Here is a 23,740-nt window from a genome sequence, read left to right on the forward strand (position 1 = left end):
CAGCAGCCAGGAGAGGGGCATGGAACAGGTCTCCCTCGGAGCTTCCAGAAGGAACCAACCCCACCGACATCCAGTCTCAGACTTCTGGCCTCCGGAAATGTAAGAGAATACATTTCTGTTGCTTAAGCCACGGGCTCGTGGGACTTTGTTACACCAGCCCAAGGAAAGGAATACAGGCCTCAACCGGATGAGGGGCCAGACTGACAGCACCAACTGCCTCTGACTCAGAAACCCCCCCCCCCAGAGTGCCTGGCATTTTCCTAAGGATGCAGTAAGAGCTTAATAAAGACCCAAAGAAGAGCTGAGTCCAGTTGACAGCCATTTCCCATAACACTCTAAGATCTTAGGATCAGATAAAGGAAAGGCAATGTAGGCTTTGGCGGCATCACCCACGACGGGCTTTGCTGGAGATTGGTATTTGTACAAGGTCTTGAAATGCGGGTCCCCATGTGAAATGCACCCACATGGTCACTCTACGGCAGGGGCTCTCAAACTTGACCGTGCATCACCCAGAGGGCTGGCTAAAACATGGTCTGTCTTGCCAGACCCACGCCCCAAATCTTCTGGTTGAGTAGGTCAGGGATACACCCTGTCTGCATTTCTAACATCCTCCCAGGTGAGGCTAAAGCTGTTAGTCCGGGACCACACATTGAGAAGCGGGTAGAGGGATTTCTGCAGGAGCTGATGGATGGGAAGAATGCATCTTTCACTCAGGAAACGTTTGTGGGTCCCCTGCTCTATAGCAGGAACTATGCTCAGCCCTGAGAATGTAGAAAGGAGCACGGCGCCCCAGACATCTCCGCAGCCCCCACAGTCTCAGCCTGAGTGGGCTCCCTGCATCCACACCTCCTCCTCTCAGGGTGCTCTTGGAGCTATAACCAAGGTGATCTCTGAAAACCCCAAATCCTACAGTGTTACCTGTCCTGTTGCCCTCGGCCTGGAGAAAAGACCACAGGCATCTTTGGAAAGCATTCTACATATGGCCAGGGCTGAAGAACACTGCCCCGTATGATCCAGTCCCGCCTCGTGCATTTCCATCATACGGATTCAGTTTCCCCACCGGTCATTCATTCAACGGATGTTTTACGAGGCATCAACTACATGCTAAGCACTGAGTGGTGACCAGGAGCGTATGATCCTGTGCAGAAGGGATACACTAAATAAGTAGAAGGCAAATATATAATGCAACGCGAAACAAGTCTGAATACCAGGAAGAGAGCAGGGGAGGAATCAAGTAGGAGGGGTGGGACATGGAGAGGTGGGAATATGGACATGGGGTGGGGAGTCCTCTCCCCCTCCTTAATGAAGTGAGAGAGGGGAGCAGAGGGGCATCTGGGCAGAGCAAAGAGAACAGCATGTGCAAAGGCCCTGAGGTGTGAGCAAGTCAGTGCTTTGTCAGTGACAAGAGCAGAGTGAATGGGAAGGGAGGCAGTAGTGGGTCACTGGCCTTTCAGGAGAGGTCAGGAGTGTGAACACCTGCAGCAGGGAGGCTCGGAAGGCTTTGGGCAAACACATGATGTGATCTGATTTTTCTTTTCACAACCACTTTGGTTGTGGTGGGACAGGCCAGGAGGGATTAGAAGAGCAGCAGGGATCCCAGCTGGGTCCTGGGCCACAGTAGCCCCATGGAGGTGGGGAGAAGTCTCAGACACAGGACACACTCTGCTGTGGAGTAGATAGGCTCATGGGGGCGTGCTCCATTCATCATTCCACCCACGATGTGCAACACCCCCTCCCAGCTGCACGGGGCTCCTCTGCCTCCTGTCATGTCACGGCTCCAAGCTTAGCTGCTGCCACCCCCAAGGAAGCCTTCCTGACCCAGGCTGGGCTGGAGTCCCCTAGAGCCACTCTGCACCCCACCTTGTATCCTTGAGGCCTCTCCTACCTCCCTCCCCAGCCCACTGCCCAAATGGAGGAAAAGGAAGCCCAGGAATTCAGAAGTGGGGAGGAACGTATGGGAGATGCCTTCATCAGGACAGAGGCAAGCAAGGTCCACACCAGACTGAGGGGCCCCAAGGTTCATGATGAGGCCCCACCTTGCCCTCAACCTTCACCCCCTCCCATGAGACGTGACCTCCGCCACCAGCAGGAAGAATTCCAGATGAAAAGACGCTTTGACTTTCCCCAGCAGCCCAGGCAATGAAATGTCTCAGACATAAGACACCGGGATTTGCAATCTGTGAGGAGGTGCAGAGGGTCCAAGGAGAAGGGCCTGCCCAAGAAAGGGGCGAGGAGGAGGATGGAGACCCTACAGCTGGGACCCTAACTCAGCAGGTGGCTGTGGACATCAGGACGTCAGATACCCTCCTCCTGGGCTGGGGCTTCAGGGGCCTTGGGGAACAGCCGCCAACAGCTGAGTGACCTCTTTCCACTCCCTACTTCCCCTCCTCAAAGGGCAGCAAAGAGACCCTCCACGGGACACGCTTTCATGGGCTCTATCCAATCATGGCTAGCTAGTCCTGTGGGTAACCAGTAGTCATTTTAGAGTTCCATCTAGTCAAGGAAAGGAGGGAGGGATGGAGGGAGGGCAAGGACAGGCCATTTTTCTGCAATAGACAAACACTATTAAGCACCCATAGCTCTCTTTTGGGTGGGGTCACAGGCCCCCCCCAGGCTATGTGGGGGCTACAAGAAGGCAGGGGGGTTCTCTCTGGAAGGAAGTTGAAAAGCCCTACAGAGAAGGTTCCATCTGAGCAAGCAGGCACCACCTGGCCAGCTCACGCTGGGGACTGGGCCTCCTCAGGCGGCCTCCAAACAGCCCCCAGGCCTGTGATGGGCCCCCTACTTTCATTCCCTGCCGAGACCCCCACACCCCTAGTTTTGGCCACAGGCTGTCCTAATATCCACCCAACCCTGTCATCATCCCAGCTCTGATCCTCCCACAGCCCCCAACCCCCAGGACAAGGAGGGTCCCTCAAAGGACAGAGGTCCTGGGCAGTCATCAAAGGGCCCTTTCTCCCACCCTGAAGGGCCCTATTGTCCTCTGCTGCTCACAGGACTTCTCTGTGTCGGGGAGAAGGCGGGTGAGAATCATAAAAGAAGCTATGAACTGACTAGTCCCTCCGTTTACTATAAATCAGAGCATGTCCCCCAAATTCCAGACAGTTCCCCAGATTACCTTGTCCTCCACATAGCTATGTCTTTATAGGACTGCATAGGGCAACAGCAGGAGGAGGCAGAGGCGGGGGGTCAGCACGGAGCAAGAGGCAGAGACCATACTCAGGGATGACCAAGTCTTAGCACTGAAAGTCCCTCCCCCGCCACCCAGAACCTTCTCGGTCCTGGGAAACCTGACACCGTTGGCCCCCCTACCTGGTTTCTCCCACTTCCAGCGTCCTTTGGCCTCAGTTTCCTGGCCAGTAAGTGGGAATGGAGAGGGAGTGTGGGGTGGAGTTTACACACCTGTTCTCTGGAGCCTGGATGGAATCTCCCAGGCACCACAGCCACGCTGAGACCCCGGCTTCTCTGAGGTTTGGTCTCTTCACCTGCAAATGAGCATAAAAATTCCTACCTCAGAGTGTTGCTTCTGGAATTCACGGATTTACCATATGTGAAATGCTTAAAACAGCGACTGGCACTGGCAAGTGATGCGGTGGCTGTTAGACAATTAATTATTTACTTAAACATTCACCTAAGTGGCCCAAGCCCTCACTTCACCTATAATGAGAATAAAGGGCATTGAAGGTCATCAGTGGCGTCCAAAAGAATATCTGCTTATATGCTGCTTACAAGAGACATACCTAAAATCAAATCACACCATCCCCAGACAAAATATAAAGAGGTACACACCAGAGATACGCAGAGACACACACAGGTGTATATTGTGTGTGTGTACATACCGCGAACCCAAAGAAACAACTCCAAGAAAGGACTCGTGGGAAGATTAAGCAATAGAATTCAAGGCATAAAGTGTGACAAAGAGTTTATTTTGTATTGATGTATCTAAAAGCCAGCAACCACAATGATGATACAGTAGTCAGGAACCTTCACGCATTAAATAACGTAGTGCTAAAATTTAGGAAGAAAACAGATTCGAGACGTCATTAAGCTTAAACCTTCTGGGATGCCTCCCGGCGTCTATGAACACTCTACCTGACTCATCACAAAAGGTATGGTCAGTATTTGTAACTACCTGTTTAACGGCCCACAGGTATTTTAGCCCCGTTGGCGGCTGCTGGGGTGGGGGGCTCAGACAATGTCTGTCTTGCTCATTTTCTTCAATGCCCAGCGTAATGCTCACCAGTCCACCAATAAATATTTGTGAAATGCATGACACATAGATACGTAGTCAACTCTGTATCCCTAAGACAGAGGACATACAATTTTTTTCACATGTTCGTGGGTGTTTATAAATATACATCATACACGTGGCCAAAAGAAAACTTTAATACATATCAACATGAAGAAGCTAAACAGATGACATTCTCTGACCTTACAGCGAAAGGATAAAGCAAAATTTAAAAAACAAATAAAAAATTCCAACCTGCCAGAAACCAAAAATCACTTTGTGAAGTTCCTTCAGCCAAAGAAGAAATCGAAACTGAAATCAGAAGGTTTTTTTTTTTTTTTACAAAATATGATAGAAACAACAATCCACATAAAAATGTATGGGATGTGGCCAAGTCTGCGCTCTGAGAAAAGAAATGAGAGATTGAAATGTTTTCATATTTGAACAAGAAATAACGAAACTAAATGAAGAAAGCAGTCAAAGCAAAGAGCTAAAAAAAGAACAAAATGAACCCAAGGAGAGCAAGAGGGAATTAATAAAGATAAAATAAAAATTAAGAAATTAGAAAACAGAGAAAAACACTGAATTTATAAGCATATCCCAGAACACGCTCTTTGACAGGCACGTGAAGTAAACATGTATATTGAACGTTCAACATATAAACATATAGATATGGTCTTTTCACAACCGCTTTTTTTTTTAATTATAAAATAGCTAGGAGTAAACTAAGAAATAACCTCAAAATCTATAGGAAAAATCCCACAACATCTTATTAAAGAACATTCTAGAAGACCGCAATACACAGAGAAGCAAACAGTGTGTCTGGATGGGGAGACTCAATATTTGTAAACATACCAGTGTTTCCTGAATTAATAAGTGAATTTAATGTAATTCCAATCACAAGGGGGTTACGGGGTCAGAGAGGGTTTGAAAAGGGGTATTCCATTTTCCTAGGAAAACAAAGGCATGAGAAAAACAAAGACAGCTTTGGAAAAGAAAATGAAGGAAGCTGGATAAACAAATGGTATGTGGGGGGGGAGGGGGGGTGCCTCCAAGGCTGTGGCACAGAGTGACCATGGAGGAAGGAGTGGACATGATCCTCGGTGCCCTGCACTCTGTCCCTCCCACATCCTCCCAGCCGGCCTGACCAGACCAGCACTCAGCCAGCCGGTCACCCCACAAAAAATGCTCTGATCACCCACAGTCCTTCTCCCAGATGAGGCCAGCATCCTTTCCCTGCCCCACCCCACTTGAAATTATGCCAAAGATTTAAAATTTGGTGCAGATGTCTGGGTCCTAATTCAAGGTGTGATCCTGTCGCAGCTGCCACAGGGCCAAGGAAAAGAAGAAAACCATGAAAGTTGGGGGCAGACCCAAAGCAAGAGAAGGGAGTGTGACCCTTGCAAAATCAACGGACTTACAGGGCACATCAGTCAATGCTGGTGCGTGCCTGGGGCTCGGGCACAGCCCCCAGCCAGAAAGTGGGAGAACATCAGCTAGACCAGTGGGGACCAGAGTCCATTGCTGCTGGACTGAAACCACCTGTGCCAGGGGAAGAAGCGAAGACATTGACGATGCCCAGCTTGCTACACGTTTTGCAAATGGAGGCCGAAACAATTGAGCAGCGTCGTTCCTGCCAGGGAGAAAGGGTTGGAAGAACGAGAGCCTTCGCAGTCAAGAATGGAAACTGTCGAATGACTGGAAGTAACCAAAAACATGAAATGCCAGGGAAGCTTTTTAATCCATACTTGATAGACACATCAAAAGGTCTGAAATATGAATTCCCAGATGCTTGGAGTGAAAAGAACGTTCTAGGGTCCAGTCCCCAGAGAAGAGAACAACTTCTTCCCTGCCAGTCCCAGCAGAAGTCCAGGTTCTAAGCTCTCATAGGCCAAAACTTGGTCACCGCACACCCCTGAGCCCATCACGGTGGGCAAGGGGATGGACCCGGCTGCCATCCCTGAAGATGGGTGGTGCCGACTCCACGGAGACCATGCGGGCTCTAAGGAGATTCCAGGTGTGTTTGGGGGCAGGCAAACAAGGCAGGTGTGAATTACAGGAGAAAATACCCATCAGAGTTTACTTCCCCCAGAAGAGAAATGCAAGGTATGGCCTCACGCCTTGGGACAGCTCATCTTTCACTGAGATTCGTTTAGAAGAAAGCATTCAGAGACGTTGGGGTAAGGCTGCCCTAATGACCCACCCAGCCACACAGTGGTCCTTCCATGAAGGCAGCCCCTCGAGCCCACGGCCCTCAGCGTCTGGGCAGCCCACACGGACAGTGACAAGAGCCCACGTGGGCCCAAAGTGGAAGAGGGCATTTGCCACTTGCATCTGCCATGACCAGGACAACAGCCACTGGCCTTCCCGCTGGGGAACAGCAGGAGAGCTCTCAGACGCACCCAGGGGCGCTAAGGAAGCCCCTGAGCAGTCCCGGCGGCTGCCCAAGGAAGGCGTTTTGTTCAGACCACGTAGAGGACTGTGTCCGAGCATGAGACTGAAGCGCGTTCCTCTGAAGCGTGGCAGCCCGCTGGCTAGCGGCAGGGTACCCCGGGGGAGGGGCAGAACGAGCTCTCACCCCAGAAGGTGGCAGAAGACGCCTCCACCTGCGGCCAAAACTGCGAGGTGCTCCATCAAAATCTGCCTCATTTATGAATTTTCAGCAACTGGCGTTCAGATGAATAGGATTTTATTGGAACAGATCAAATGTTCAAGGGAGACGAGTATGCTCACAGTGTCATTGGGAGCCCAACCTCCAGGCAGCCAGCAAGTAAGAGGCAGGGGTCGATCCGCACGCCAGGCAGCGCACACGCACCTCTCGTAGAGCACGTGGCTTGGCCTCTTTTGGGGTCAGGTCTGTCTCCCTGACAGCCCATGACTCCCACGAGAAAATGGACCTTGTCTTCTTCCCCTTGGAATTACTCTAGTGCCCAACACAGAGTGCAGGGGCCAGTAGGTGCCTGACTAATGTTTGTGGACTGAAGGGAAAGAGGAAGGGAAGGAAGAGAGGGAGGAAGGAGGGAGAAGCAGGGGATGGAGGGAGGAGGGAGAGGGGAGAAAGGAGGCGGAAAGGGATGGGAGGCAAGGGAGGAAAGAGGAAGGGAGGAGGGAAGGGAGGAGGAGGGAGGAAGGAAGGCACACGCAGATGTCTGCGCTCTTCAACCAGAAATCTGGTCTGTGTGCACAACCCACCCAGATCACATGGCCCTTCTGTGGCTGAATGGGGACCCACTTTTTCTTAGTTTTCTGAGGATAATCTTCCATGGAACTGGCTCTTTCCTGAGTGTCTTAGCAGCAGGAAGATGGAGCCCCCAGACCAAGGCTCCTGAGCCAGAGTCTGGCCCCCATCTTCAGCCCTTGCACATCCGCCCCCACCCCAGGGCACCATGGGAGGGTGTTTCCCCTCCCGGTCATCGTCATTGTCCTCACTGTCCAGGTGCCTCCATCCCTCTGAAACAGCTACAGCCACAGGGGAGGAACTCCAGCCTCAAGTCTTCATAGAAACCGACAGGTTTTTTTCTGGTGCCCACTCCTCCATTTCTTTCCAGCCCCTCCTCCCCTTCCAGGGATTTCCACCTTCTCTTCCTGCCAGAGGGAACCTTCTGGAGAACATCAGAGCACTGGGGCCAGGTGACTTCACAGGAAAAGAGAATATCATCTTGGCATCCTCCTTCTTCCAGGAGGCGATCTGCAGCTAGTTCCCTTTGAATCCGAGGCCAGCTATGGGGCTGCTGGAGGTCCAGGTTTCCAGGGCAGCTCCCCCCTCCCTTTCCCTCCCTCCATCCCCCTCCCCTCCCTACCTCATCCTATCCTGGAAGAAAGACACATTGCATCTGCAGAGAAAGTTCCAGCTCTTCCGTGGGGTCACAGCTATGTCTTCCCTAGAGGTTGCTGCTGGACAGAGCCCCTTCTAGGGGCTCGTTAGAGTGAGGGGGTGGGGAGGCGCTCCCAGAGAAATCACTGCATTTCCACTTGTTATTTCAAAACAGCCTCAGAAAAGACAAGCTGTCCTAGGGAAATAGGCTCAAGGAGTATTCATTTCGGGAAACTTGTCCACCGTTCTTCCTTTACAAAGTCCAGGGGCTGTCATGGCCACACGGCTGTGCAGCAGGATGGATTTTGGCCAAAGGCTGGTTTCAGTGCAGCCCTGCCAGCGCCCAGTGGCCTTTCCAATCGATCTTTCTCTCTGGGTCTCCATGTCTTCCCTCATGGTGGCAGAAACTGGGTCATCATCCCTAGGATTAATTAATAGTAATAAGTCGCATTTATGCTGTAGCTTATATTTTAAAAACACTTTTATTGTATGTCCCTGGCTTGCGCCTGTAAGCCAGGTACTGTTCTTATCCTTGCCCTACAGATGTGGACACGGAGGCTCACGGCTGGGTGACCGGAGATCCAGGTAGCCACGGAGAAAGCACTGAGCCGACACTGACGGACACCCAGTCCTGGAGGAACAGACAGCATTTAATCCCACACGTTCATTGTAAAACTAACAACAACAAACCTAAATTAGCCTCTCAAACCGATGCTGCATTCTAGTGGGATAGCCACCAGGTTACTTTTCTTACCAAAATTGGATCCTGTTGCAAATACTTGTTTGTAATTTGCTTAGTTTCCGTTGTAATCCCTGGCAGCATGCCGTTTCCTCGTGAGGCTATTAGACATGGATGCGAGCAACTCCTGTTGTTGGTTGTTTCCAGCTTTCCACTGCAGGATGTCTGGGCCCATCCTCAGTCCTCCCCGAGGGGCTGGGGGCCCTCCCCTACAGGGGTCCTTGTCACAGTCATTGACTCGGAGAGGCTTTGCAACTGCATTGAAAATCGCAGTTAGCCTGACCCCGTTGACTTCTTGTCGAACCCCTGAAGGGACAGGAGGAATGAAGAGAAGGACCCAGTGATGGTTCTGAAGCCCGGATCCCCCCAAACCCACCCCCATCCCCACCCCAGGGTCCTTCTTCGGGCTACACCGGCCGCTCCTGTGCGCGAGGCTCCCTGGCAGCCAGGGCCTGCCCCATGTGGGAAGCTCTGTGCTGGTAAAAGGTTCACAACAGGATACGTGGGGGGAGGAGAGCCCCGATTTGTAGCATTTGCTGATTCCCGTGGTGTGGAGTCCTACCAGGGCCCATCTCAAGCAACCAGTGCGATGTCACTGGGCGGGCACAGAGTTGGGGCGAGCCGAGCACATGGGCGCCCTTCGCTGGTAGAAAGTGGACGCACCACCAGTTGGGATGACTCAGTCACGCGCTCCACACTGGCTTCCAGAATGTCCCCGGGGGCACAAGCTCCAGGTGCCCACAGCGATCATTGACTTGATGATGCTGGGCTTCCTTCCCTTTGCTGTCCCCTTACACCCATATGGAGGCTCCCGGATTCACGTTCCACATGAACTATGTCTGTGAGAAACCGTGTCTGGTGGGGAATCAACCTGAGACCCCCGCGCACCACCACCACCAACACAAACTTCAGAACAAAGACAATTTTGAAGCTGAAATCGCAGTGGGAAGGCAGGAGTTCAAGGCAGGGATGGGAATTATCTCCCACAAATGTTCCATCAAGAAAAACTCATCTCAGGCCGGCTACGGCAAGGAGGTGCCCATGAAACTTGGGGATCGGCTGCAGGCTGAGCAAAGAAAGGACACATCCCTGCTGAAGCAGCGGGCAGGGGCATCTCCCAGGGTCTGGAACTCAGGGAGGAAGAAGGTATTTCTCAGCACTGTCCCCGCCCTGCACCTGCCCCAGTTCAAGCCTCCCTCACCTCCCACCTGGACCAGAACAGCAGCCCCCACATGGGTCCGCTTTCTGCCACACGCTGCCCCCTCATTTTCCACCCTGAGCCAGGGTATCCCCTGCTAAGACATATGACCATGCTGGCCTCTTTTTCTCCTGCTGAAAACCCTTCAAAGAGCTCCACTGCCACACCATGGCCTCTGGAACCTTCCGTCATCTGACGCTGCCTCCCTCTCCAAACCAGATCCCAGGCCAGACCCCATTACCCCCGACCCCTTGCCTCTCCTTGTGCCACCCCCAGTGCCTAGAATTCCTTCCTTCTCCTCTTTGCTCAAATCCTGCTCATCTTTTTAAATACAGCAGCAAAGGTATCCTCCTCCAAGAAGCCCTCCTAACTTCTCCTGGCCTGCAGCAGCCAATATTCTATTCTTTGGTTCCCAGGAGTCCCTGTGTACTCAACACACTGGGTGGTAAGTATGTGTTCATGCCTCAGTTTCCTCTAGGAGGCTGTGACTTCCCTGAGGGCAAACTCTTTGCTTTAATCTTCTCTGCAGCTCCTAGCTCAGCATCCTGTTTGGGAGATGGTGGGTACTTGGTAAGAATTTTATGTCCATTCATTCCTTCAGTCCTTCATCTCTTCTGGCTGCAGCGATATTTCCATTCCTTCCACCACAGGTAGCTGAGTAATGAGGTAACATAGTGTCGTGACACCAAAGTGTTTGCAAGTTTGTTTTGCTAAAGAAGATAGTGGGGCCTCTGGGTCTTAAGGCGTGGGGTCCCTAACCCCAGGGAGTCTACCAGGCGATCGGATGTACATATCTAAGTGTTGGATCAAGACACCGCGGATTGTAACCTACACACAAAGGCCTGGGATTCATGCTAAAGTGCTTCGCGTTCAACCGGCCTGGGGTCGGCCCAGGGTTCTGCATTCCTCACCGGCTCCAGGTGGTGCCACCCGCCGGCCCGCCCCTCGCCGTGCAGAGCCAGGGCCCAGGCACTTCAAAAACAGCGTGGGCCAGGCCGGAGCCACAGGTGGGTCCACGGCACATCCCCTGCGACCCCCACCCCAAACCTGGTATTTTCCTTTAATTCTCACTTTTGTGTCCTAACTATATTTACAAGCCAATTTTAAATAACTATCTTAAAGAAAAAACAGGCCTCACTTTCCACAAACAAAACCCACACGTAAACATAAATACAGTGGAATTCCCTAACTGGGATGCCCTCTGGCTACGTGTCCCACCTGAAGGTTCTGAGCCTGCGTCCCGCTCCATCTGTGCTGAAGGGCAGAGGGGCACGTGTGAGAGAAGCAGGAAGAACAGACTCGCCGCTCACTGAGACTTTCCCCTTGAAGCAGTGAGAGCGGCTTGAAAGAGTAGGAAAGGGATGGCGTCTCCATCCGTGGCTCCCAGCCGTGTAGCCACACCTGTGCGCACAGGCCACAACAGGTGTACCTCAGGAGACCCTGCACTGGACACGTCCAAAGGCCACTCCGTCCGGCCCGGGAGGGCTCCAGGCTCCGGAGGGCCTCCGTCAGTCTCAGAGCAAAGCAGGAATGTGCAGGGTGGGTTGGCTAAGGATGGGAGGGAGGTGAGACTAGACGCCGTTTGGCTCCAGAATCTCCGTGCGTGGTCATCACCCAGCAAAACGCCTTCAGCCGTTCAAGCCTCGCACCAGCTGATCGCACTTAACGACGTTACCCAGCACCGCACGCAACAGCCTCACTCAGGTCCAAGGTTCTCCCCACCTCCCAGCCCATTATAATTGCTTCAGGGAAAGCCTGGCCACAGGCTGCAAGATGGAAGTAACAAACGTGGAAATCGATGATGTTTCTCAAGCAGCAGAGGTCTAGCTGTGGCTCTGTGTGGGGAGCCCACAGCATGGCATAAATTATGGTGACACTTACCCAGCGGTCGTTGCAACACCAGGAGACTTGTGCCATCATCCCAGGCTGCAAGGCGGGGAGCTGGGACAAGGGTGAATGGACGACTCGGAGTCACAGACGGAGGGGCCAGGACCGACGCCATCACTCAGAACCGGCAACAAGAATGGACCGAGCTGGTGCACCTGCCCTCAAGAGGCGTGGCCAACGGAAGGGGCGCCCACTGCTGGTCTGGGGAAGGCTGTGATCGCAGACTCAGCCTGTGAAGAATGCAGATGAAGCAGCCCCTCCCACCCTGGAAACCTTGTAGTGATGGGAAGGACATCTTCTGGTTTTGCTTGCCCCATGCCTTGTTCCCTCTGGTGAAAGATTCCTGGTCTTCTTGGGCTGAGATGGGGACTCGCCCGCCCCGTCTGTGACGGGTAATTTGATGTGTCAGTGTGGCTGGGCCATGGAGTGCCCAGGCATTTGGTCAAGCGTGGTTCCAGGTTGCATCTGGGAGAATGTTTCGGGGTAAGACTAACATTTGAATCCACAGCAATGTAAATAGGTTGCCCTCCCCAATGTGGGTGTGACTCAGCTGATCTATTCAGAGCTCAAGTAGAATAAAAAGGCAGAGGAAGGTTGAGTTGGCTCTCAGCCTGACTGAGGGCGACTTAGATCTTTCTCTGCCCTCAATGTTCCTGGTTCTCAGGCCCTCAGACGCAGGCTGGAATCTACACGGGCGATGCACTCGGGCCCGGGGAGGACCCTGCCAGCTCTGGTGCGTCTCTAGCTCCAGCTTGCAACCGGCAGGTCACAGGACTTCTCAGCCTCCATAATACCATGAGCAGATTCCTTATAATAAATTATATAAACATTATTGGCTTTCTTAGGAGAACCCAAATACAGTCTGCTTGGTAGAGGACCTGCCCCAGGACGCCATCATAACTCTAGGCTTCCCGCTTTGGGGCCAGAAACACGATAGACACTCTCAGACATTTGGCGAGTAAATAAATATTTCAAGAAAGTCACTTTGACCCCATGAATGACACCCCCATCACTGCAGACCCCACTACCCACACTCGGTAAATTAACATGTCACAAAGCCTCCTTTACTGTCACTGTCCCCTAATTTTTTAAGGGTCAGTGGGAGTCAGTAAGAGTTGCAGCAAATACCCACGCTGTCAGTCGGGCTGGGTGAATAGCGTCTGAAGATAAACTAGGACAGCATTTTCTTCAAGTTTCTCCAATATTTTTACCCCAGTCTGTCTCTTTTCCTTTTGCTTTTGATTCGGAGAGAAACACAGGCCCACCAGGAGACGGAGAACACAATGCAAACCCCAGGTGCTGATTTCAAAGCAAGCATCGAGCTCTTCAGCCTCCTTTTTGGCTGGTAAATAGAAACTCCCGACGCTTCTCGAGACAAGCCGTGAAGACAGTGGAGGCCCCGTTGCTAAGAAAAATGACAGGTAAGGACTCTGCTTTGAGCCCCCGGAAGCCGGAGGCCCCCAGGGCGGGCTACCTGTCTGGGTATTACGATGCTGGTGGAGCAGGCTACCAGATGGAGCGACTCAAATCACCAGGGAAACCGGGTTCTGCCCACCTAGCTGCCTTTCCCCTGACCTCTTTCTCCCCGTGAAGGTAAAATGGAGCCTGAAAGCTGAGACTGGATGGGGAGGGGGGGTGAAGTTTACAACTGCCCCGAAAAGACGAGTGTTTCATGGAAAGAAATCCAGACGGAGATTTCTTCAAAGATTGACTGGGTCAAAGTCTAGAAGCGAACACCACCTCTGGCCAACCCAACTGCCTTGGTGGCCAGCCAAGGATGTCATGGTCAGTGAGCTGGACAGGAGAGAAAAGAGGGGATGGTGACACCACAAGGGACTGAGCCCGCTGGTCCCCCTCCCAGAGGACCCTGCACAGAGCTCCAGACGATGCTGCCTCGTGGAGAGCACAGCCCGGCACCAGACCTCTTGATTTCTCAGTAGAAATAAGGTATCTGTATTAATTCAGATCTCCCAACGATGAGACCTTGTCACTTTTTAAAAAAAAATGTCCAGGTGCTGGACCCAGGGAGCCTCAGAGGGATTCTGCCCTCGGGCCAGATGTTCACAGAGAGTTTGATCCATGACGTTTGGGGAACAGGCATTTGCCGGTGGCGTGGCTCACATGGTCGCACGTCGGCTTCTCTTGGTTTCTCATTCATTTCCGGGTGGCGAAGCAGAGTTCTCTCTGTTACTGAAAAATGTGTTTGAACAAACTTGGGAGTGACCCACTCATCCTGGGTTCTCTGGGACTGTCTGGATTTTAAAACTGAAAGTCCTGCGTGCCAGGTCCTTCTTGGGCGCCGAAACAAAGAGACGCATGGTGAGCCAATTGGGTGCCCGCTTGGGAACTCGTTAGTGTGAAGACGAAAAGACCCTTTGGGGAATCCTGGCGGTCAGCAATGGGGACTGTGCCAGGGCTGAGATCAAATTTTGATGATGTGAAGCCACTGAGATGGGGGGCCCAGCATTTGGCCTACTCAGACCAACAGGCTAGGGGCCTACTTTTTTGGTCAGCAGCACCCCGCCTGTGAGTGCCCCACCCAAGTTAGACCCACTGAATTTCCTCCCCCAAAGAATTTGGCTTTGGCACTCGGGAGCCTAAGTTGTCTGTACTGGCAGATAAGTCCAAGCAGGAACCTCGGGGTGGTCAGATGCTCAGAAGACAGGAGAGAGCTGGTATAAGGAGCTGAGTGATACCCCTCCCGGTTCGTATGTTGAAATTCTAACCCCCAGTAGCTCAGAATGAGACTGTATCGGGAGGCAGGTGAGTCTCTTATGCAGGCGACTACGTGAAAATGAGGTCACCAGGGTGGGCCCTAATCCAATATGGCTGATGTCCTTATAAGAAGAGATTAGGACACAGACATGTACAGAGGGATCAAGATGTGAGGACACAGAGAAGAGAGCCGTCTGCAAGCCAGGGAGAGAAACTTCGGAAGGAACCAACCCTGCCAGCACCTTGGTCTCGGTCTTCTGGCCTCCAGAACAGGGAGACCATTCATTTCTCTTGCTCCGGTCCCCCCAGGCCGTGGTCCTTCGTTATGGCAGTGTGAGCTGACTATTAGAACCAGCCAGCGGGGAAGAGGAGCCTGGAGGCAAGGCAGAGATAGGAGTCGTGTGTTCCAGAGAGAGAGAAGAATTTTTCCAGTTCCTCGTTCTGAGCCTTCATGGGGTCTGACTCTACTTCCTGCTCTTCAGACCTCAGCAGTCACAAATCCCCTCTTTTTCTTAAGCTAGACAAGTGGGTTTCTGTTACTTACACCCAAAAAAGCCTCTAGCCATATAATTTGGTCTTGGGATTCCAACCGTTACCAGGAGACCTTATTCCTGGGAAAGTCTTTAGCCCATCAGGAAAGCGAAATTTAATGCAAAATGCTTTTGTGGTAGACAGGATAATCACCTCCCAAGGTCCACATCCTAATCCACGAGACCTGTGCGTTTGCCACCTGACGTGGCCAAGGGGACTTTGAGACGTGATTCAGTTAAGGGTTTTGAGATGGGAAGATTATTCTGAATTCTTTTGATTATCTAGGTAAAGCCAGTGTGATCACAAAGGTCTTGTGAGAGGAAGAGGGAAGCGGGAGAGGCAGAGATGGAAAGATTAGAAGATGTTAGCTGCCCGCTTTAAAGACGAAGAAGGGGCCCCAAGCCGATGGGTGCAGCCAGGCTCTAGCAGCTGCAAAGGAGGAAGACTACCCCCTCTCCCCGCCCAGAGCCCCCGGGAAGAGTGCAGCCCTGCCAACACCTTGATTTGGACCTCCAGAGCTGGAATAAATTTGTTTTTTTGTTTTAAATTTGTTTAAATTTTGTTTTAAGCCACTACGTTTGACTTCATTTGTTCAAGCACTAATATAACTTTGCATAGTGGGTGGTTCATGAGCCCAGACCCTAAATTTGTTTCAATTCTTGTTTCCTTTCCCCCTAACCTATTCATACTAAGGATGAGTCCATTTTAAATAAAAAAAAAAAAAAAGCACCCAAGTTTTGAATTCTGGCTGAATTCAAAAGAAAAAGCACTTAATGGCTAGAACCAAAATCTCACAGCCATGTGAATCTTCAAAAGCAAATTCCCTATCCTTTCTCTTGCTGGCCCCTTGCCCTCAAATGGTTTATTTTGGGAGCAAAACAGTAGGGATGTTGGAGAAGAGCAGTAGCTCTGCCTTGACCTCCCACCTAGGTCATGGGCCATCCAGGGCACCCCGTCCTACGGGAGCAGGGCATTTCAAAGGGGCTGCAACCCGAATGGGAGGAACACAACGAGAGAACATACCGTCGGCTTTCCCAGGCACCGATGCTTTGGGCTGGTTCTCAGCCCTGCCTCCCAACAGGTCCCCCGCCCCCACCTGAAGTGACATTGCGGGCTCGCAGAGTGGGCTGCAGGGAGAGATGCTGTTTTGCCCACGTCTGTGCGATGGGTGCAGTCACAAACCCCTCAGACTGGAAAAAGCAGACAGCTGCGCCCGGCAGGCTCACATGTGCTAGTTCCATCTGCTAAATCATTACAACGGAGCCTTGGCAGTCTGCAGAAAAACACATTTGTTTTCTCCATAAAGAGGAAGCGTCAACTTTCCTGGCATCCTCATAAGTTTTTGCAATTACTTTAATGTGCAAAGTGCCTTGTACAAAGGCAGGAACAGGCTAAGGGGCCAACACACAGGCTTTCATTTAGTTATATTATATGTTAAATTAGCCGCTCGCGAGCTCTGGGGACTTAAGCCACCTATTTACCGTAATAGGACACATTATGCCAAAGCTCACAGCAACGTCCTATGCTCAGCGATTTGCCTCCCGTGCTAACACCGGTCTAGGGGTAACATCCTACACGGCGGGCTCTGGGATGGCCGCTCAGAGAAAGCAGGCTATCTTGGGGACAGGGAGTCACACACGGTGCTGGAGTCACCCGGGAAAAGGAGAATGAGTCCATGAAATCTGAAAAGTAAGGGTGTCCCAGCTTTCGAATCCAGAGAGATGCCTTTCTTCCCATCCTTTTAACGTGTGATAGAAAATCCATCCCCGATGGCAGATTTTACATACCGATTGTACCCCCAGCCCACCCTCACCACTCCCCCAAAGCGGAACTGACTGGAGCCATTGAGACTGAATTTCCACTCTGTCGCTTAGTGTGTGACTCAGCTTCAAGTTTCTCATCTGTTAAATGGGCGCATCCATTGTAGGTCCTCCTCAGATCTGTGGAGGGAAGCCGGGAAGATACTCTACACAAAGGACTTAGCACGGCTTGTTTCAATTCTGCTCATAAATACCTGTTATTATCACCATTGTCACTTCTCTGTAACTATGACATCAGATACCTTCCAAGCTCACGTCACCCTTTCAAATGCAGCCTTGGCCGTCGTTCTACACCTGGTACCATTGATTGTGGGACTTAGAGCGAACCTGGGCTGGTGGGCCGACCCTGCTGGCCACCTGGCTTTGTGCATCTGTTGAGCTAAATAACAGCTTTTACTTTCATTAATGGACAGATAAAGATCAAAAGAAGAGTATTATTTAGCGATGTGTGGAAATGAAATGAAATTCAGATTTCAATGTCTGCAATAGTTGTATTGAGACCCAGCCACGCCCATTTACTTATGTATAGTCCATGCTGTGAGCAGAAGAGCAGCGCTGAGTAAATGGCCACAGAGACATGTGACCTGTAAATCAGAAAATATTTACTATATGTCCCTCACAGGAAGTTTGCCGACACTCGTCTGAGGGAATAAAACCATTATCTTTGGGGTCTTGCTCAATTTCACAGTTAATGTTGGAAAATTCCAAGACCTGACCTTTAGGATGGATGTGTGAAGCAACTAGAAAGATAGACGTTTTTCAGCGTGCAGTTGCATCTCAACCAATGACAACGCCAAGAGGGTCTTGTGCCTTGGATTAGTGGGAAGGACCCCAGCACTGAACCCCAGGACTACGTGTCTGAAACCCAGCTTTGTCCCCAGCAGGCCGAGTGAATTCAGACTGGTGACCGAACCTCACTGAGCTCTCTGCTAGAAATTGAGGTATCGGTCCCTCTGGCCCAGGGTCATCGGGACAAGGGAAATAAATGGCATTTGCTCTGCAAAGGATTGGATGCTCTGCTGCTGAACGAAATTTGTTGGCGCCCTCCTTCTGAAGTTTGTCTCTGTGGTCTGTCCAAAAAGAAAACCTACCAAACACACACGTTTTTTTCTAAGGCATGAAAACCGCCATGGGCTTCCAGTTTCAACTCCCACATGTAAAGACTAGCCTGGGAGTCGTCACTCCCATCCTTACAACAATAACAGCAAATAAATACAAAGAAGCTTGAACAAACTGAAAAATTGATGACTTTTCTTGGACCCACCAGAGAACTGAGCTTTTGAAATAAACTGCCACGCTGAACCCTGGAAAGATGGGTGAATCCAGAGCCACAGCTGAACCGTGCTTACCTGAAGCAGAAAGTGCTGGAACCATCAGTAGTAGGAAGAGTTCATGCTAATTCTCCGGAATTGCTAAAGGCTGAATATAAACTGGTGAGAGTGAGGAACGTGGGGGGTGCTGCAGGCTTGGGGAGGGACCCACAATTTTATGAGCTTTTTTTACCAGGAACTCCACCAGGTTCTTACTGGGGAAATCCCAGAAAGTTCCCCAACTCGCTCTGGCAAGGGAAGGAAAGAGTAATCCCCATCAATGACACCCTAGAACCTTCTCCATAAGTAAAGCCTACGCTCCAGGGAAAGGACCTTGCCAGAGCCTTATCCCAGTAGAGGAGGGCACTCCTCAAACTCCTACTTCCTCCAGCCTTCCTGTCTCACCCAAGGAGGGGCGTGTGGGTGAGACACACTTGTGACGGTCAGGCCAGACACACAGGCCCGCAGGAAGACAGATTTCCCTGAAAATTATAGAACACGCCCGTCCCCACACTCCTTAGCACCACACCAACGGGGCTCCAGTAAGTATAGCAGCAGGGATTACAACTGAAGGCTCTAGGACACACGATCTCTAGGGGAGGAGGAGTTAGGGAAGTTCAAAGTCAAGCGGGAATTAACAAAGAGTCCAGAGGAACGTGAAGCCTCTGGCACCTGCAGCTATAGCAAACATGAAACACAGTGAACTCTGAGCCAGATTTTTTTTTCAAAGATTTTATTTATTTATTTGAGAGAGGGAGAGAGAGAGAGAAAGCATGAGCAGGGGGCAGGGGGGCAGAGGGAAAAGCAGGCTCCCCACTGAGTAGGGGGCTCAATGTGGGACTTGATCTCACAACCCTGAGATCATGACCTGAGCTGAAAGCAGACACTTCACCGACTGAGCCACCCAGGCGCCCCTGAGCTAGATTAAAATAAATCCTCACACTAAAGGCCCATCTGCCTCAATATCCATTACTTGATACAACATGTCTGGCTTGCAACACAAAATTGCAAGTCACACCAAAAGAAAAAGAAAAGAAAAAAAAAAAAAAACCAGCCTGAAGAGATAAAGCAGACATCAGAACCAGACTCAGATATGACACAGATGTTGAAATCATCAGACAGGGAATTCTAAATAACTATGATTCGTATATTAAGAACCCTGATGGAAAAAATAGACAATTATGCAATACAAATGGATACTCCAGCTAGAGAAACAGAAATTCTAAGAAATAATGACAAGGAAATGCTCAAGATCAAAGCCACTGTAAGTGAAATGAACAATGCCTCCCATGGACTCAGCAGACGGGACACGGCTGGGGAGGGAGTTCGTGATCTTGAAGATACATCAGTAGAAACTTCCAAACTGAAACACAAAGAGAAAAAAGGATAAACATGGAACAGAACACCCAAGGAGCGTGGGAAATTTTCAAAAGATGTAGTACGTATGTAATTAGAATGCCAGAAACAGAAGAAAAAGAACAAAGAACAATCTTTGAAGAAGTAGTAGCTGAGAACATTCCAAGTTAACGAAGGATCCCAAAGTATAGATCCAGGAAGATCCAAGAAACTCGGGATACCGAGAAGCTATGCACCTGAGCAGATCATAATCAAACAGCAGAAAACCAAAGGCAAAAAGAAAATTTTGAACGAAGCCAGGGTAGGGTAGAAAAGCCTTGCCTCCGAAGGAACAAAGATAAGAATTATACCAGGAACCATGCAAGCAAACAAGAGTGGAGTAAAATATTTAAAATGTTGAATTTTAAAAAACAAAGGCCAACTCAGAATTCTATATTCCAATAAGTTCTCCTTCAAAACCACAAGAGAAATAATTTCTCATACAAACAAATACTAAGGGAATGTGTTGCCAGGGTTCATGCTCTCTGAGAAATGTTAAGAGATTTTCTTCAGGCAAAAAGAAAATTCTAGAGGTTGGAAACTTGGATCTACATTTTAAAAAAAGAAAAAGAAAAAGAAAGGGCATCAGAGAAGACATAAGTGAAAATAAAATCCTTTATTTTTCTTATTTGTATTTAATCTAAAAGATAACCATGTAAAGTAGTACTAGTTTTTTAGTCAGCTTGGGCTGCCATAACGAAAGACCACAGGGGGGCTCACCAACAGACATTTGTTTTCTCAGTTCTGTAGGCTGAAAAGTACAAGATCAAGGCTCCAACTGCATTGTTTTCAGGCAAGCGTCCTCCTCCTTGCTCTCGGATGGCCACTTTGTCCTCACATGGCCTTTCCTAGGTGCATTCGCATGGAGAGAGAGCAAGAGCGAGCTCTCTGATGTCTCTTCTTACCGCAACACCAATCCTTCGGGATCAGGGCCCCACCCATATTGACCTCATTTAACTTTAAATATCTGCTTCTAAACCTTGCCTTCAAATACTGTCACACTGGGTAAGGGCTTCAACATTTGAATTGTGGAGGAGGGGGAGACAATATTCCCTACAGAAAAACCAGTAACATTGTATTGGGTGATTAGAGCATATGGATAAGTGAAAGACAGGACAGGAATGTCATAGGGAACAGGAAGGAGGAACGGAGAATACTGCATAATGAAATGTCTGTATTACACATGAAGCTTTACAGAAATATTTGAAGGTGGACTTATATTAGTTAAACATGTATCCTGTGAACTCTAGAGCAACCACAAAAAAAAATGTTTTTAAAAGAAAATCGACACTGAGAGGAGATAAAATGGAATTATATTGTGGTCGGTTAAAACCCAAGAAGGCAGAAAAATAAGTCTCTGGTAATGGAATAGAAACCAATTTTATTAATAAAATTATATCAGTGGTTGATGTTAATAAAATTATATAAATGGTTGATTTTAATAAAATTTTATCAATAGCCCATTTAAATGTGAATGTCTAATACAATTAAAAGACGGAGGTTGTCAGACATTGTCAAAACAAGACCCAATGTATGTTGTATATTAGAAATACACTTTACGCGTAAAGACTGATGGGTTAAAAATGAAGGGGTACTAGAGAGCATTCTGGGAAGCTGGTGGAGCTGGAAGCACCAGAAATCTGTCTCCCCACCTAGAAACAATGGGTCTGGCAGAATCTGTCTAACATAACTATTTTGGAACTCTGGGGTCTACTGAAGGTTTGCAACTTCCAAAGAAAGGCTTGGACAGTAAATTTTGGTTAATTTCAGTCAGTTTCAGCTCTTACCATTATAGCAGGTACCTATCCCCACCCAAAAAATAGTGCTAGGAAACTGGATAGGCACATGCAGGAGAATGAATTTGGACCCTTAACTAGCCCCATATACAAAAATTAACTGAAAGTGGCTCAAAGACCTAAAGGTAAGTCTTTAGGAACAATAAAACTCTTGGGGGGGGGGGACAGGATAAAAGCATCATGATGTTGGATTTGGCAATGATTTCTTGGATAGGACACCCAAGACAGAAATAGCAAAAGAAAAATAGACAAATCAGACTTCACAAAAACCATGGCCTCTCAGGATCTGTCACCTGCAGTGCCTTCCCAGCCCGGACTTGCAAGTGCATGTTGTGTATTCACACAGGAAGACACGGATCTACACAAAGACATGCAGAGTGGACTAAATGCACATGTGCTGATTGGGGACACACTCAGACACAACACACACAAACACAGAGAGTTTGCAGACACACATTCTGCATGCCTATACAAATATGCTGCTCTTGTAATGATAGCTAAGATTTATACAACACTTATTCTATATCTTAGTTCTGTGCCCCCAAAAAAACAGAGCCTGAGAGAAGGACCTGTGGTCAAATAATTCATTTGGGAGGCAATCCTAGGGAGCAGGAGTGTGGGACTAGGAAACAAGGGACACATTGTCAAGGTCTCCCAGAGGGTAATTGTGTTCAGTCCTGCCCCTAGCTTTCCAAAGCACATATAAAATGCCTCTCAGTCTTCTGTTTCTCACTGTGACAGATGAACCAGTATTGTGCTAATCCTCCCACCATAAACAATATAAAATTGGACAAGATATACAAAGCAACAGATTCCAGGCAATGGACAACAAGCAGTACAAGACTACAGTCCCTGATAAAGGAAACCCATGAAGTGAATGCAACCAATGCCAATGTATAACTTGTGACAATTCTTAGCCATGGTGCAAGAGGAGCCCATGTAGGATTTGATAGACCCACAGAGCTGAGGAGGCAGAAAACAGTTCAAGCAACCGAAACAACTACAACCTATGGATTTGGGGCATCAGAAATATGGACGCTTGTGCCAAGGACCCCAGAGGTCCATGTGGGGACCCCCTCCTTAATTAAAGGTAGGTTCTGAACCATCTGAGGTCTACCAGGTAGTGGCTGTTGTGTGATTGAGAATAGAGGCATATTAGAGGTTGAACAGTACTGCAGATGCTGTGGTTCTAGCCTTCCCCAGAGTGAAGAGAGTGTATTAACAGCTCATTTACATGTCTGACACCCAGCTGAGATACACATTATTCTTAGGTGTAAGAAGAACACCATAGAGTAGAGCCTACTTTAGAACTTCCCTAACAAAACTTATAATCAAGCTCTCACATGATATACAGAGGGCTGCAGTGCTTAGAGGTTTAAGTCACACTCAGTTAGAGGCTTGGGAAGCCCCTGTGTTTTGTACAGACTCACAAGAGGAAAACATAAAACCAAGCCTACAAAAAAATTTCAAGAAAAACAGCCAGCAATTGAATAGCCTGATAAAACAAAGAATACTCTTTAGAGGAAGATAACTGAACCCAGAGTCTCTACAATACAGTTTCCATACCTCTGCAATTCAATTTAAAACACACACAAACACACAAAAGACCTACAAAGAAAGAGGAAAATGTTGATCATAGCAAAAAAAAAAAAAAAAAAAAAAACACTCAATAGAAACTGAAACAAGGTGGTGCAGGTGTTGGACTTAGCAAAGACATTAAAGCAACTTTTATAAACATGTTAAAAGAATTCAAGGAAAATATGGTCTTAATGATTGCTCATGTAGGGAATTTCAACAGCAAAATGAAAGTTATAAAAAAAAGAACCAAGGCCATATATGAAAACCCACAGCTAATATCATCCTCAATGGGGAAAAACTAAGAGCTTTTCCTCCATGGTCAGGAACAAGACAGGGATGTCTACTGTCACCATTGTTATTTAACATAGTACTGGAAATCCTAGCCTCAGCAATCAGACAACAGAAAGAAATAAAAGGCATCCAAATAGGCAAGGAAGAAGTCAAACTTTCACTATTTGCAGATGACATGATAGTGTATGTAGAAAACCCAAAAGACTAAACCAAAAAAAAAAAAAAAAGCTAGAACTGATACATGAATTCAGTAAAATCACAGGATACAAAATCAACATACAGAAATCTGTTGCATGTCTATACACCAATAATGAAGAAGCAGAGAAATCAAGGAATTGATCCCATTTACAACTGTACCAAAAACCATAGGATACCTAGGAATAAACCTAACCAAAGAGGCAAAAGATCTGTACTCTGAAAACTATAGAACACTTATGA

General features: G+C 49.0%; 1 long non-coding RNA gene across 1 annotated transcript in view; it reads right to left on the bottom strand.

Annotated features, from left to right (window-relative positions):
- Positions 1-23,740, bottom strand: part of LOC103670944 — a 64,390-nt gene that overhangs the window by 34,950 nt on the left and 5,700 nt on the right. The window contains exon 2 of the long non-coding RNA XR_570692.1: positions 3,403-3,485. This is a non-coding gene — a long non-coding RNA (uncharacterized LOC103670944). The remainder of the gene's footprint in view (positions 1-3,402; positions 3,486-23,740) is intronic.

The sequence above is a fragment of the Ursus maritimus genome, unplaced genomic scaffold, assembly GCF_017311325.1.
Source record: "Ursus maritimus isolate PB19 unplaced genomic scaffold, ASM1731132v1 scaffold_22, whole genome shotgun sequence".
Classification (NCBI taxonomy): Eukaryota; Metazoa; Chordata; class Mammalia; order Carnivora; family Ursidae; genus Ursus; species Ursus maritimus.